At 36.3% G+C, this 14,138-nt stretch overlaps 1 long non-coding RNA gene across 1 annotated transcript in view; it reads right to left on the bottom strand.

The window, feature by feature from the left end:
• Window positions 1–9,204: 9,204 nt before the first annotated feature.
• LOC147824329 (uncharacterized) overlaps window positions 9,205–14,138 on the bottom strand; it is a 161,579-nt gene continuing 156,645 nt past the window's right edge. The window contains exon 4 of the long non-coding RNA XR_015442426.1: window positions 9,205–9,394. This is a non-coding gene — a long non-coding RNA (uncharacterized LOC147824329). The remainder of the gene's footprint in view (window positions 9,395–14,138) is intronic.

Genomic DNA, 14,138 nt, shown 5'->3' on the forward strand with positions numbered 1-14,138 from the left:
CAGAGGCCTCAGAGTGCCTGGATGGCTGAGCATGGTGAATTGAATCCTGGAGAATCAATTCTCATTCCTTAGTGTGCTGGAATTCTGAAGCATGGTGCCCTGGGGTGCTTTCCTTAAATCAAAGCCTTTCACCTCTGCAATTTTGAGGCTGCAAAGGGTGGAGTCCTGCTGGTTCTTGTAATGCCCTCAAGCCATCTTTTCTATTGTCCTTTTCCAAAGTGCAGTAAAACCTTGGAAAGCATAATTCATTCCAGAAATATGCTTATAGTCCAAAGCACTTGTGTATCAAATTGAATTTCCCCATAATAATGGAAATTGAGATGATTCATTCCACAACCCCAAAATATTCATATAAAATGATTACAATACTATAATACAATACAAAATAAGGAAAATACAAAATATAAAGAAACAAATTAGCCTGAACTTACCTTTGAAAACCTTTGTGGCTGGTGTGAGAGAGACAAGAGAGAGGGCTATTGTGTAGAACAACTCTCACTATCACTAACAGAGTCACTGATCTCTATTGGCTCAATGGAATCTTTTTCTTTTTGTGCAGCTTTAATGAGGGTTCTATCCAAAGATGCTCGCTTTTTGCCTCCTTCTGAGAATTTCACGGAAATGTGACATTGTATTGTCATTAAATAAATTCATCTCTCACACTGCTACACCTTTATTCAGGTGGTGCTTTTCTACAAAATTTTGCACCATTTCCCACATTTTATACATCTCCCTAATCTCATTTGAAGTGAGGGATTCCTCTGCCTTTTCTCCTACTCTTCTGCAGACAAGATCTCCTCCATAACTACTTGCTGTTGAGAGATGAACGCCTACAATCCTGCAGAGAGAGAGAGAGAGAGCCATTGGCTTAGTTGTGGTCATGTGACATTCAGTATCATACTACTTGTATTGCAAGACATCATTCACTTATTATGTTAAAGTTTATTAGAAATGTTTGCTTATCTTGCAGAACACTCACAGAATAAGTTACTTGCAATCCAAAATTTTACTGTATTTGGCTTTTTAATGCTAATCTTTAAGTAACCAGTTCTCCTCTGCTCCATCATTGTACGCACCAAATTTACTGAAGCTTTCTTTCTGGCCAAACTCAAAACTTTTAAAATAATTCTGCTGGTCTGTTTGGTCTTGATTCTTATGGTAGATTTGGCTAAAAGCCCCCAAACAGTGTCCATGCCACCAACTCAATATTAGACTGCCTTGAATTTTCTTCTGCCAGATTAATTAGCCCACTACCCTTAATCTCAGTCTCCTACAGTATCTCAGGACAGGATCAAAATTTAGACAAATTTTCTGCCATAGTATAACACACTTTGCCTGGAGTCCAACAGCCAATGCAGTCTTTGTTCCTAACTTAAACCTCCTGAGCCTGGTTTTTACCTGCTGCATTTCTATCAGCATTCTGGTCTTCTGAGCTCTGAACAGAATCTCCCATCAAGGTTGGATTACAGCATTCTAGGGCTGCTTCTTTAGCTGGTATCACCAAAACATTCCAAGCTCTTTTCCAAAAGAGCCAATTCCAAAGGCTTCTGAACCACATAGCTAGAAAGCACATCAACAGCCCCAGTTCTCTGGTACCAAAGTCTCTCTTAGTTACTTTCTCACTGCTGAGACACAATACCTAACACCCATAGTTTAAAGGAGGAAAGGTTTATTTTGTCTCACAATCTGTAGAGGTTTCAGTCCATGGTCAACTGGCTCCAAGGCAGAGCAGCATGGCAGAGGGGCATCACAGAGGAGAAACAGTTTATAACATGGTTGGTGGGAAGCAGAGAGAGAAATCAAAGGAGAAGGAGAGATATATACCTTTGCAGGCCACACCCACAGTGACCCACCTCTTCCTACCAAGCTTCACCTTCCAGCATCAGTGGACTAATCTAGTAATGAGTATCACATATCCATGATGCAGTTATCTCCTAAAAGCCCCACTATGCACTCCTGATTGGGGGAACATGTAGATATAAACCATAACACTTACCATGAGTGAGGCCTTGTATTCAGTCCTCAGCACCACAAATTTTTTTTAATGAAAACTCCTTTGAGAGCTGGGTGTGGTGGTATGCATTTGTAATCCCAGCACTCAGGAGGTTGAGACAGGAAGATTCCATGTTTGAGGTCAGCCTAGGCTAGATAGCAAGACTTTGTCTCAACATAAAAGAAAAAGAAAAGAGAAGACAAAACAAAAAATTGTATGATGCACATTCATATTAAACTCCCACCAAATAAGGAATAGAAAAGATGTTCAATGTAATAAAGGACATTTATAAAAAATCTATAGCTAACATCATACTTAATGGTATAATTTAATATTTATTTTCATAATTACCAGAAAAAAGATATTGGTGTCTTCTCTGTTTAAAATTACATGGTAGAGGCCAGGGATTTACCTCAGTGGCACCGTGCCTGCCTTGTAAGTGCAAGGTCCTGAGTTCGATCCCCGGTACCAAAAAAAAATTATGTGGCAGGGTCTAGGCTATGTAATCACACCATAAAAATAAAAGATACCTGTATGAAAAATGGAAGAACTGCAAATGCATTTGTTCATAGAAAATATGATCATCTATGTGGAAAATCTAACGGAATCTACTAAAAAGCTAATAGAATTAGTGAATTTAGCAAGTTTTCAGGGTACAATACCAATGGTTATATGAATCAATTGCATTTTATGTACTAGGTATGAATAATTGGAATTTATAATTTTTAAGACAATATTTGTAATACCATAGCATACTATACCATAGCATATTATAATACCATAACATATTAAATACTTAGGAATAATCTGCCAAAAGATGAAAACTATAAAATATCGCTTAGAGAAATTAAAGATCTAAATAAATGGAGAGACATAAATTCTTCATATATTAGAAGACTCAGTATTACCAATATTTTAACTCTCTCCAAATTGATTTCCTTATCAAAATCCCAATGAGCTGTCTATAGAAATTGACTAGCAAACACTAAAATTAATAATACATAGGACTTAGAATAGATAAAACAGTTTTGAGAGAAAAAGAAGCCAGACATGCTGGCACATGCTTATAATCTCAGCACTCAGGCTGAGGCAAGAGGATCACAAGTTCAAGCTCATTCTGGGTAAGCTAGAGACTTAGTAAGACTATTTCAAAATAAAAATAAAAAAGGGCTAGGGGATATAGCTAAATGCAAAGGCCCTGAATTCAATCCCTAGTACCACACCAAAAGAAAATAAAACACAGCAAAATAGAAGGTTCACTACTTCATTTTAAGGTTTACTGTAAAGTTACTGTAATCAAGACATTGTGGCATTGCTATCAAGAGAGATAGTTATATCAATGGAATAAAATAGTCAATTCAAAAATAAACCTACACATATATGAACCACTTATTTTTTTTATGAAAGATACAAAATAATCCAATAGAGAAAAGATACTCTTAACAAATGTTGATGGAAGAATAGGATATGCTAATACTATATGCTAGACAAGAACTTCTTATCTCACACAATATTTAAAAATTACTTTCTGATGGATCATAGACCTAAATGTAAATTCTAAAACTTCTCAAAGAAAATATTGGAAAAAGTCATTGTGACCTTGAGTTAGACAAAGATTTCTTAAATATGACACTAACAGTATGAAATACAAGTAAGAAATAATTGATAGATTGAGCATCAAAATTAATATCTCTTGCTTTGAGAAAAATACTGTTAAGAAAATGAAAAGGCAGATGACAGATTGGCAAAAATATCTTCACAGAATATATCCTTTAAAGGACATGAACCCAGAATATTTGCTCAAAATCCTATAATAAGACAAAAAGATCCCAATTAAAGAAGAGTAAGAACAAGTGAATTTTTAAGGTGATGTAACTGTTCATTATTGTACTGTTGTAGTCAATATATTGACAGAAATAGATGATGCAAAGAATGAACATTATTATATGTGCATATATAAATATCAACTAGGATGTGTTTTGACTAGTTATTATAAAGCTAAAAACAAAAAAAAAACTATTATCAACACTGTATTCTAGTAGGTAAACGTTTCACATAGGAGTACTCCATTTTGAAGCTATGTATACTAGGGTTAAACAAGTAAGTGAACATATTGTAGATAATGGGAGCTAGCTTTCTCAATATCAGAGAAAAGTTTCAAATTTTCAAAAGGGAAAAACTAGACTGAACCTTTTGAATTTCTGGATTCAGTTGGAGATATCAGCATAAATTCATATTTTATACTCTACTCACATGTATAAACACTGTGTTTATACATATGAGTAGAGTATTTTATATATATATATATATATATATATATAGAGAGAGAGAGAGAGAGAGAGAGAGAGAGAGAGAGAGAGAGAGAGAGCCAAAAAATGTATACATACTTCAGGAAAAGAAAAACTTGTATAAATATTTTAATACTAAATTTGTTGAAACATCATGAGATTAAAACAAGTTACCTTTGGCCTCTACAGTTACAAGAGGTGCTCAAAGTGGTGGCCATGAGCTTCCAGATATTTCTTAGTATGTGAACTGCTTCTCAGGTAACCTTGGTCATTGAGATTGCTGCATTTTCAATTTTTTCTCCAAGGGAGAGTACTGTAGTGAGTTTTCTGTGATATATGACATCCTTTAAGGTGCCCCATATAAGGGTAGCACCATCTGTTGAAAAAACATTATACTATTTTTCTTTTCCTGAAATGTATATACTTTTTTTGGCAGACTCTGTGTGTGTGTGTGTGTGTGTGTGTGTGTGTGTGTGTGTGTGTATATCCATATCCATACATATATTGCCCAACTCTGTCCACTGAAAAGAAGTCCTATAGCAATGATAACCTAATAGTAATGACCATATTCAATGTTCCAATCTTGTCTTCTAAGTAAAATTCTCCAATAAAAGAAACCAAGACTCCATGGAGGAATGTCTGGTTGTATATTCAAAGCAGGAAATATACAAGATAATCCTGGAGCTCATTTTTTGTCAGAAAATAAGGGAGTACTTTTCTTTTTTACTTTTTATTTCTTTTTTTATGTAGCTCAGGCTGGCCTGAAACTCACAGCATTCCTTGTGCCTCAGCCTCCTGAGTACTGGGATTACTGGCACATGCCACCATGTCCAACTAATAGGGGAATACTTGCAAAATAAACAAACAGAAAGATGGAGGTATGTCAAAGGGACAGGACAGCTAACCTGAAAGAGCCCCTAATGGTCAAATCTGTAGCAATTTGAGCAACAAAATAAATAAAACAGTATTAGATTATAATCCAAAGAACATCTTAATGGTAAAAAGTAATCATAGATAAATGTATCAGTCAGTTCTTACTAGAGAAACAGATATAACATAGATATATAAATACATAAGAATTTACAAGATTGGCTTGCAATGGCCACCCACAGGGTCAGAAGAGGAAGAGTGCAGAGGGTCTGTCTGCACACTGGAGACCAAAGGATTTAGTCGAAGGTCTGGAGCTCACTGCAGTGCCCCAGGAGAGTCCGTATCAGGAGGCAGAAGGGCCTGTGATGGAAGGCTGAAGGATCCGCCCCAGAAGCAGAAGAGCCTGAGCTGCAAGGCAGGAGACAACATCCAAGGTGAAGGCCAGAGCCACCCTAGGGTGGATCTCCCATGCCCTAGGGCATGGAATTGCTGAGCCAGTTTAGCTAAGCTTCTCTTAACCAAACTTCTCAAATTGACAGGATCACTCAACCATCACAATAAACAAATGGAAAAGAAACAAATCTTACTTGCTGAAGAATTTTTAATAATATGTGTAGAAGAAATGAGGCAAGTATAAAAACACCATTATTTGTGTTATGTGTATCTATGAAAATATTGCAATGAAACCTAATATTTCCATAGTCATGAAAACTCAGCAAAGATTGAGAACTAATAATTAGCGGAGACTAAGGAGACATAACAAACAAATATGATGTGGTATTGTGAATTGGATTCTGGAAAAGCAAAAGGATATTAGCAAAGAACTGGTGAAATCTGAATAAAACCAATATGCAGTTTGATTAATAGCACTGTAGCAATGTTAATTTCTTAATTTTAATAAATGCTTACATATGATAACATTAGGAAAGGCTGAGTGATGGATATATAGGGATTCTATGCTACCTTTCCTACTCTTCTGCAAACCTAAACTTATTTCAAAATAAAAAGTTCCTTTTAAAAGTGGCCAAAGTTTTAACTTGCACTTTACTAAAGAAAATAAATGGACTGCAAATAAGCAAATGAGAACATGGTCATTATCATTGCTCATTAGGGAAATGCAAATTAGAAGCACAGTGGGATACCAGTACAAACATAGTAGAATGGTTAAAATTAAAAACAAAAACAAAATTGGATTATATTGAGTTGGTGAGAATGTAGAGCAACTAGAACTCTCAGAATTGCTGGTAGGAATGTAAACTAAAATTCTTTTGGAAAATGGTTTGGCAGTTTCTTAAAAAGCTATACCTACCATATGATCCAGCCAAGAGAAAATAAAGTACACATTCACACATTGACTTTCACACTAATATTCACAGCAGTTTTATTTGGAATGGCTAAAACTCAGAGACAGCCAAAACGTCTGTCAACGTGTGACTAAACACATGTGGAATGTGCATGTAATGAAATACTACCCTGCAATAAAAGGAATAAAATATTGACATAAACGAGATATGTGAGCCTCAAAGTAATTATGTTGAGAAGAAAATAGAGAAAAATAATGAGCAGTATATGAGCCCATTTATATAATATTCTAAAAAATGCAAACTAATCTAAAATAACAGAAAGCAAATCAACAAGTGCTTGGGAAGAGGGAGTGGAGGATTGGCATAAGGAGATGATTACCAAGTGGTATAAGGAAACTCTGAGGTTGACAAATATGTTCACTATCTTGACTATGGTAGTGCTTTCAGACATAGTTATAGATGTATATGTCAAACCTTTTCAAAGTATATACTTTAAATATCTTCACTTTATTATATGACGGTTATACCCTAATGGTTCTGATGAGATATATATATACCTATTCTTCCTTCATATTTAAAATTTAATAATGAATGTTAATTTTCGGTAACTAGAATAATTTAGTATATATCATTAGTCATTAAAAGATTTGTTCTCAAGCTTTAGCATGCACTGGCATCTCCTTGAGGGCTTTTAAAGCCCAGGTTACTAGGCCCCCTCCCCAGTTTCTGAGACAGTGGGTCTGGTGTTGGACATGATAATTTGTATTTCCAACATGTTGCCAAGTGATTTGGAGATCCATTGGTCTAAAGTATAGATTTTAAAAATCAGAAACAGAATGAGATCCTCAGTTTGAATCCTGGATATTCTGTTGCTAATGGTATGGCCTCATAAAAATTTTGTACATCTCTAAGCAGCAGATTCCTCCCCTTTCATGATGATAATGTTTGTCCTATAGTGTAATTGTTCAAATTAAATGATTAAAATGATTAGCATACTTCTTGGCATGTAATAAGCAACCATTCAGTGATAAATATCATCAACTCATCTTTCAATAGTCCTTAGTTCATCCACATTTTGCTGAATGGGAGAAAATTATTTAATATGCTAAGTTTTAAGAGTGTAAGACTTAAATTTAAGTGTAAGATTTCATTGTTAACCTCTGTAGATATAGATTTTTTTCTTCCTTGGATATTGCTAGCAATAAACAATAAGTATGTTTTCATATACTAGCTTGCTTTTTCATCACTCACATTCTCTCTGCTTCACATAGCAGTTCAAAGGATATATCCTTGGATGTGACTGCTTGAGAACTGTCAGCTCATATTCATATAACTGGTAGACTGTTGGTCTTCATTATTCACAGATTCTATAGTTGTAAAATCACCTATTCACTGAAATTTATTTATAACCCTCAAAAATCAATACTCAGTACTTCCCAGGTCACAAATACATATGGCATGGTGTCCCGGCCCGCGGGTAAGTCAACGGAGACCCTAGAGGGGGAGCGAGGATGAGAGGGGACAGGGGACACGAGAGATGGAGACAAGACAGGTTTCTGATCAAGTCTCGTTTATTGCAGGAGCTGCTACAACATATATACCGTAGAGCGAGAGGGGAGGAGCAAGGGGAGGGCACTGGGGCTACTTCCTTGTTGCCGGGTAGATCTGCAACAAGCCCGGGCATGTCCGTAATAGGCACTCAAGAATTCCAGCGGGGGGGGGCAAGGCCCCCCACAGCATGGTGAACAATTTGAGCTGCTTCAGTGTTCCCTGTTGAGGACAAACATGGTGAGTCTGCCTTTTTGTTTCAGCTTTCTTTGTAAATAAGTCATCTTTTTGTGGTTTATTTAGTGCCATGAACTTTAGACTTTTGGGCGTTTTGTTGGTGATCTTGCTATTTGAAGTGGTTCAAGTATAGTGCTAAGTGCTGTCTGGTGTTCCTAAGTACCAGAAGGCTGACATGTGCCTTACAGAGAAATTTTCTGTTAGATAATCTTTGATCAGGCATGAGTTATAGTGTTCTGGTCATGATTTCAATGTTAAGGAACCAACAATGCACACTAATAAGGTGTCATTAAACTAAAGACATATAAAACAAGGTTATGTATTGATACACCAATGAAAATATCGCGAGAAAAGTCTTGAAGGAGCCTAACCCTGTTTCCCTTTGAAGAAATAGTGCAGCATTTATCAATTCATAGTTTGTGGCAACTTTATAGAATATAATTACCTCAGTAATGAGACTCTATTATATATAACCATATACAATTTATGCAGTTGAGCCCAATGTCAAAAATAAAATGTCATAGAATCTGGCAAGCATCCAACATTGAGAAACCTTGCAATCAGCATCTCAGGAAAGGGTGGGTTACTCTCTAGAAGCCGTGGATCCTTTTGTAGCAATAAATAGTAAGATATAGGTAAATTTCATTTTCTTCCCATGGAGGTAATTCAGGATGAAGAGCCATTTGTCTCTCTTCCCCTCTTTTTGCCTCCTGAGGCAGAAATAGAGCCCCCTACATTTGTTGTATGGTGCTGTTAGTCAAGGGCAGGACTGATGCATTAATGTTACAGAAACAGAAGAAGAGGAGCAGAAAATAGAGAATATTCTCAAGTGTTGTGCTAATCATAGCAGTGAGAATAGTAATGAAGCTTCTGCTTAACTGACTAGAGTTTTTCATATCTTGCTTGCCAAGATTTTCTTCTAGCATTATCAAGAAATCTAAATGTAGTGACATTAAATGTTCCCCATTCAGCTTTCTTTGATTTGTCAGTAGTTTCCCTGACTCTAGGAAGAAGGTTGTCTTAGTCCATTTTCTGTTGCTATAACAGACTACCCAAGGCAAGGTTGTTTATGAAGAATAGAGGTTTATTTTTCTTCATAGTTCTCCAGGCTGGAAGTCCAAGATTGAGTGGGCACATCTGGCTCAGGCTTCATCCTGCATCATAACATGGCAGAAAAGCAGAAAGAAAAGAGAACACTTGTGGAAGAGGCAAAACATGAAGGGCATCCTTACTTTGTAATAATCTGCCCTCACAGTATCTAATCCAATCCCCTAAAAATTAATGCAGTTCAAAGAGAAGACCTCTAAAGACCTAATTACCTCTTAATAGCACCATCTCTTATCATCACAATGGCAATCAAATTAGGACATGAATTTTAGCAAAAGTCGTATTAAAATTAGCAACTCAGAAATGAGAGGAATGAAACCAAGGACTTGTGGTTGGAGGGTAGAAAGAGGAGAGCAAAGTGTTGCAGAGAAAACGCCAGAAATAATCTGTAATACTAAACAGCACAGAATTTCTGTTTTTAAGGACTAAACTGAGCACTATTTCTAAAAGCACAGAATTTTTGACTTTTTAGGTTGTATCTAAATAGTTTAAAACCTTTAAATATAATGTTTGAAGAAAATATAATTGTGCAAGTCAGAATTTGAATTTTGAAATACTGTATTTCTTTAGCAAGGTGACTTAAGGGATGTAAAAAAACCTTTTAGAAGTTTCGAGAAATGTGAAGTTAGGTGGCAGATACGTATGCCCAAGTCTAGAATTTGCTCATGCCAAGAACAACAGGTATTTTTTGAGTGAAATCCTGATTAGCTACAGAGAAGGAAACTGCAACACACTTTGGACTGATGACCTCATCCCTAGACCTTAGATTTAAGACACAAAGGAAAATGTCAGTAAAGGTTGCTTTTATCTTCTGGATAATTGGACGATTTGAGGAAGGCAGTCAAACACTGAGGTAAAGAATAATTTATGTATCCAGGTTGCATGGCTGGGTTCTTGCAGATGATAGCAGCTCTAGTTGAAGTATCAGATGGCAGCTTAAATCTCTTAAACTGCCCTGAGAGAACTAATCTTCATGTCTATAGGTGTATTATGGTTTGGGTCTAGATGTCCCCTCAAAGCCTCATGCCATTGTAGGTGGGTGAATCTAGGCTGTGTGATGCTAAGATTAAGGGCGTGTGATTACTAAACCACTACACACGAGTGATTGGTTTGGTACTGCCCGAATCCCAGTAGCCTGAATAAGATAAAAGGAGCAGAAAAACACTGTTAGGGTCCCTGATTGCTTTTGCTAGCCTGTGGGCCCCATTTGTTTCTCCTCTGTGATGCCTGTTTGCCATCCCTGCCTTGGAGCCAGCCAATTATGGACCAAAATCTCTACAAACTGTGAGCTAAATAAACCTTTTCCCCTTTAACTTTGAGTTGAGTGTTGGGTATTTTGTTTCAGCAATGAGAGAAAAGTAACTAACACAAGGAGGGATAAAGTATGGAATTAGAAAAGTAAGGTCTGAGTTAAAATATCTAATACTGGTGGTAGGGAGCCCTCCCAAATGAGAGCACAGTCAGTGTGTGTGTGTGTGTGTGTGTGTGTGTGTGTGTGTGTGTGTGTGTGTGATGTGTGTGTGTTGGGATATGGGTCACAGAACAGCAAAGGGCTCACTGTTACTATGTCCATACTGGCAGTGAAGATGATAACAAATCTTACTACAATGCATGATATGATAATTAAAGTCTCGTGAAGCCAGAAGGATGTGGCATCATCAGATGTAGTAGGAGAGTTGTAATGGGCAAAAAGTCATGAGTTGATTCACGGGGGGGGGGGGGGCAGCTAGAGGCTCAAGCAACTCTTCTGTGAGGTTCTCTGACCCAAAGAGTATCCTCCTCATCATTGCTTCTCTAATGCACATGACATTCCCAGCTTTGCATGCTGTGACCTGAGAAGCAAGGGTTACTCAGCCAACACTTTGCCAAAATGACTGAGGATTAGCAATGGATAATTAAACATGGCAACTGTGTGTGAAGAGCCACAATGTTCTATGTTCTTGGAAGGAGTACCCTTATTTTTGTTATTGTTTTGGTGCTGGGACTGGAACCCAGGGCCTTAAGCATGCTAAACAAGTGTTCAACCACTGAGCTACATCCATAGCCCCAATACAAATTTTAATATAGAAGGTTTAAAACATAGTTAAAAGCATAAGGAACATCAATTTCATGAGCAATAATTGGACACTTACAATACACACAATACACTGAGTACTATGCAAGATGGTAGAAATACTGGGGCAAGTAAAAACTAACCTTGAGAGATATCTATCTATCTATCTATCTATCTATCTATCTATCTATCTATCAAACTTGCATGTGACAAAGGCTATAGCAAAAGAAAATATCAAGTGTTTTCAATGAAAGAATAAGAAATTTTAATAGTTATAACAGAAGAGTATCCTATTGAAAAGAGGAATGGATTTGGAGATAGCAGTGGTTTAGGATTTGAGTCTTGATCTTGCTTTTCAAAATGAGATAGGAATATTAGGGAAGTAACCTATCCAAATTCCAAGGTTAGAATACTGCCAGATGAGAGATTAGCTCTAGTACTCCTAGTCCATGCTTCTTTCACTCCACCTGATTTCTGGGCAGTGTCCTAGAGTCTGAGTATGAAGACAATCTTACAGAAATACTTTACAAATAACAGGAAGAAAGACTTATAGCTATGTGCTATTTGGTCTTCTGGGTTTTAGGGCTTGCACTTAGAGAGGATGACAACATATGCTTAAAAGCTACACCCTGCCTATCATTAAATATTAAAGGCCTTTTTTTTTTTTTAGCAGTCTTGCAGTTCTTTACACAGTAAGAGTTCTCAGCTATAAGGTGGTTTCGAGGGGGGGGTAGAATTGCATGAATGTTTCATTATAAAATGCAAACTAAAACTACATTTGTCATAAAAGTATAATCATCTTAATAAGCAAACTCTGAAACCCTACTAGCAGTATACCACGGTCATTTAGAATTAATCAGGCAGTCAGTGATGAAGAACTTTCTTCTTACCTTCTACCCCTCCCCCATCCCACCATAGTACAGTAATCGGTCTGCTTTCAGCCTGTAAAAATGTGTCTGTGAGGATATTGTATTAGATAAGTGAAAGCAATATACTTTTCTTGGGAATCTGTTCTGCCTCTGAATGGGAAGATAAGAGAGCATTAAGTCAGTACCCAGACTTTCAAGTCAGATTCCTAATTATTTTGGGAATGTGTTGAATATACTGTGGAATGTGACTTTTCTAAGATTCATTCCGTTTATCCTCCCTACTCATTTTTCCTAATACGGACTTCATTTTGGGACAAAATGCAGCAGAGTGATGTTCACCTCACTTATACTAAAGTCTCCTACCATGATGTTCAAGAGCAACTGTACTTACTAAGAACGCTGGTATACCTGGAAGTCACTGGGACCAAAGGGCTGCCTTCATTCATTGAAAGATAACAAGCACATCTTCATATTTATTTTTTGTTATATATTTTGCTAAGTTCTTCATTCTTTCTATTTTGTTTTGAAAATCTCACAGAAGTAAATGATACTATCTGTACAGTTCTGCAGATGAGTAAATGAGGGTAGAGAGACCAAATGACTTGTCCATGGTTACATATAAAGTTTCTTAGCCTTTTCCCATGCACTTTGGAACTCTCAGGTCTAAATTTCAATAATGTTAGTGCTTCCATTGAAACTACGATTTGGGAACAGAACCATCATTCCTTTACCTTATGAGAAGTTCAAGGTTTTAACTTCAACTGAAGAATTGTGCCTCCTTTTCTTTTTCAAATACTTCACAGGCCAACAACATATTAATAAAATCAAGCAATCAATTAATAAAATTCTCATATGCTACTTCTCAGATGTCTTTGTGGCTCTTTGTTCTTTTTCAACCCTTATTTGTTCTCAAATTCATGTTTAGATATATTAAAACTGAATGCCATTTTCCTTAAAATCATCAATAATTTTTCACAACTTAACATTCAGTTATTTTCCAACTTCTCTACTAATCATAAAATAAATATATTAAATAAATATAAAAGCAATAGACAATGTAAATGTTGCTAGTGTCAGCCTAAAACGACTTTAAAATTTCCTCCAAAACAAATTTAGAAATTCAGATTTTATTTCTAAAGCCATTCTTAATTAAAGGAACCAGAGTTTCTTAAAGAAATGGCTGATTCTAGGGCTAGGAAAAGAATTATATGAGGTAAGCCCTGGAGCATCTTGTAGTGCCAGAGACTAAGAAAATATTCAAATGAAAATAGCCGCAACAAGGAGTATGTAAAAAAGGCATAGGGATCAGCTGAAAGAGCTCCTGGTGGTCAAAGTTGGAACAATTCAAGCAACAAAATAAAGTATTTGTTTATAGCCCAGATTGAAAATAAATATTCATGAGTCCACATTGATATAAAAGGTTGAATAAATGAAAGTACATAAATAAAAGAAGGAGAAGAGACAAATCTCTTGTGCAGAACAACTCTGAATAATTTACATAGCTATTTCCTTAAGACAATGAAACATAACTCCTCACTCATTAAGTATAGGCAATGCCTAGTGATTTGCTTCCACACAGTGCAGTATAGAAAAGTAAGGAATTAAAGTGTAACTTTATAATGGAGAAATCCAACAAATACTACCTCAGCCAGGTAATCAGGATCAACATCCATTGGTCAGTAATATTCATATGGTAGTCCATACCCTTGATGTGATGTGATGAAAATGACATTTCACTTCTGTGATCTTTCATCCCAAGACATATAGCCACAGTTTAATTACAATAAAAACATCAGATAAATAAATCCCAATGACTGACAGTCTAAAAAATACTACATGAACAGCACTCCTCAAAACCATCACAATCAC

The sequence above is a fragment of the Heterocephalus glaber genome, unplaced genomic scaffold (assembly GCF_053883595.1).
Source record: "Heterocephalus glaber isolate CG9 unplaced genomic scaffold, H.glaber_assembly_v1.0 deba00001547, whole genome shotgun sequence".
Lineage (NCBI taxonomy): Eukaryota > Metazoa > Chordata > Mammalia > Rodentia > Bathyergidae > Heterocephalus > Heterocephalus glaber.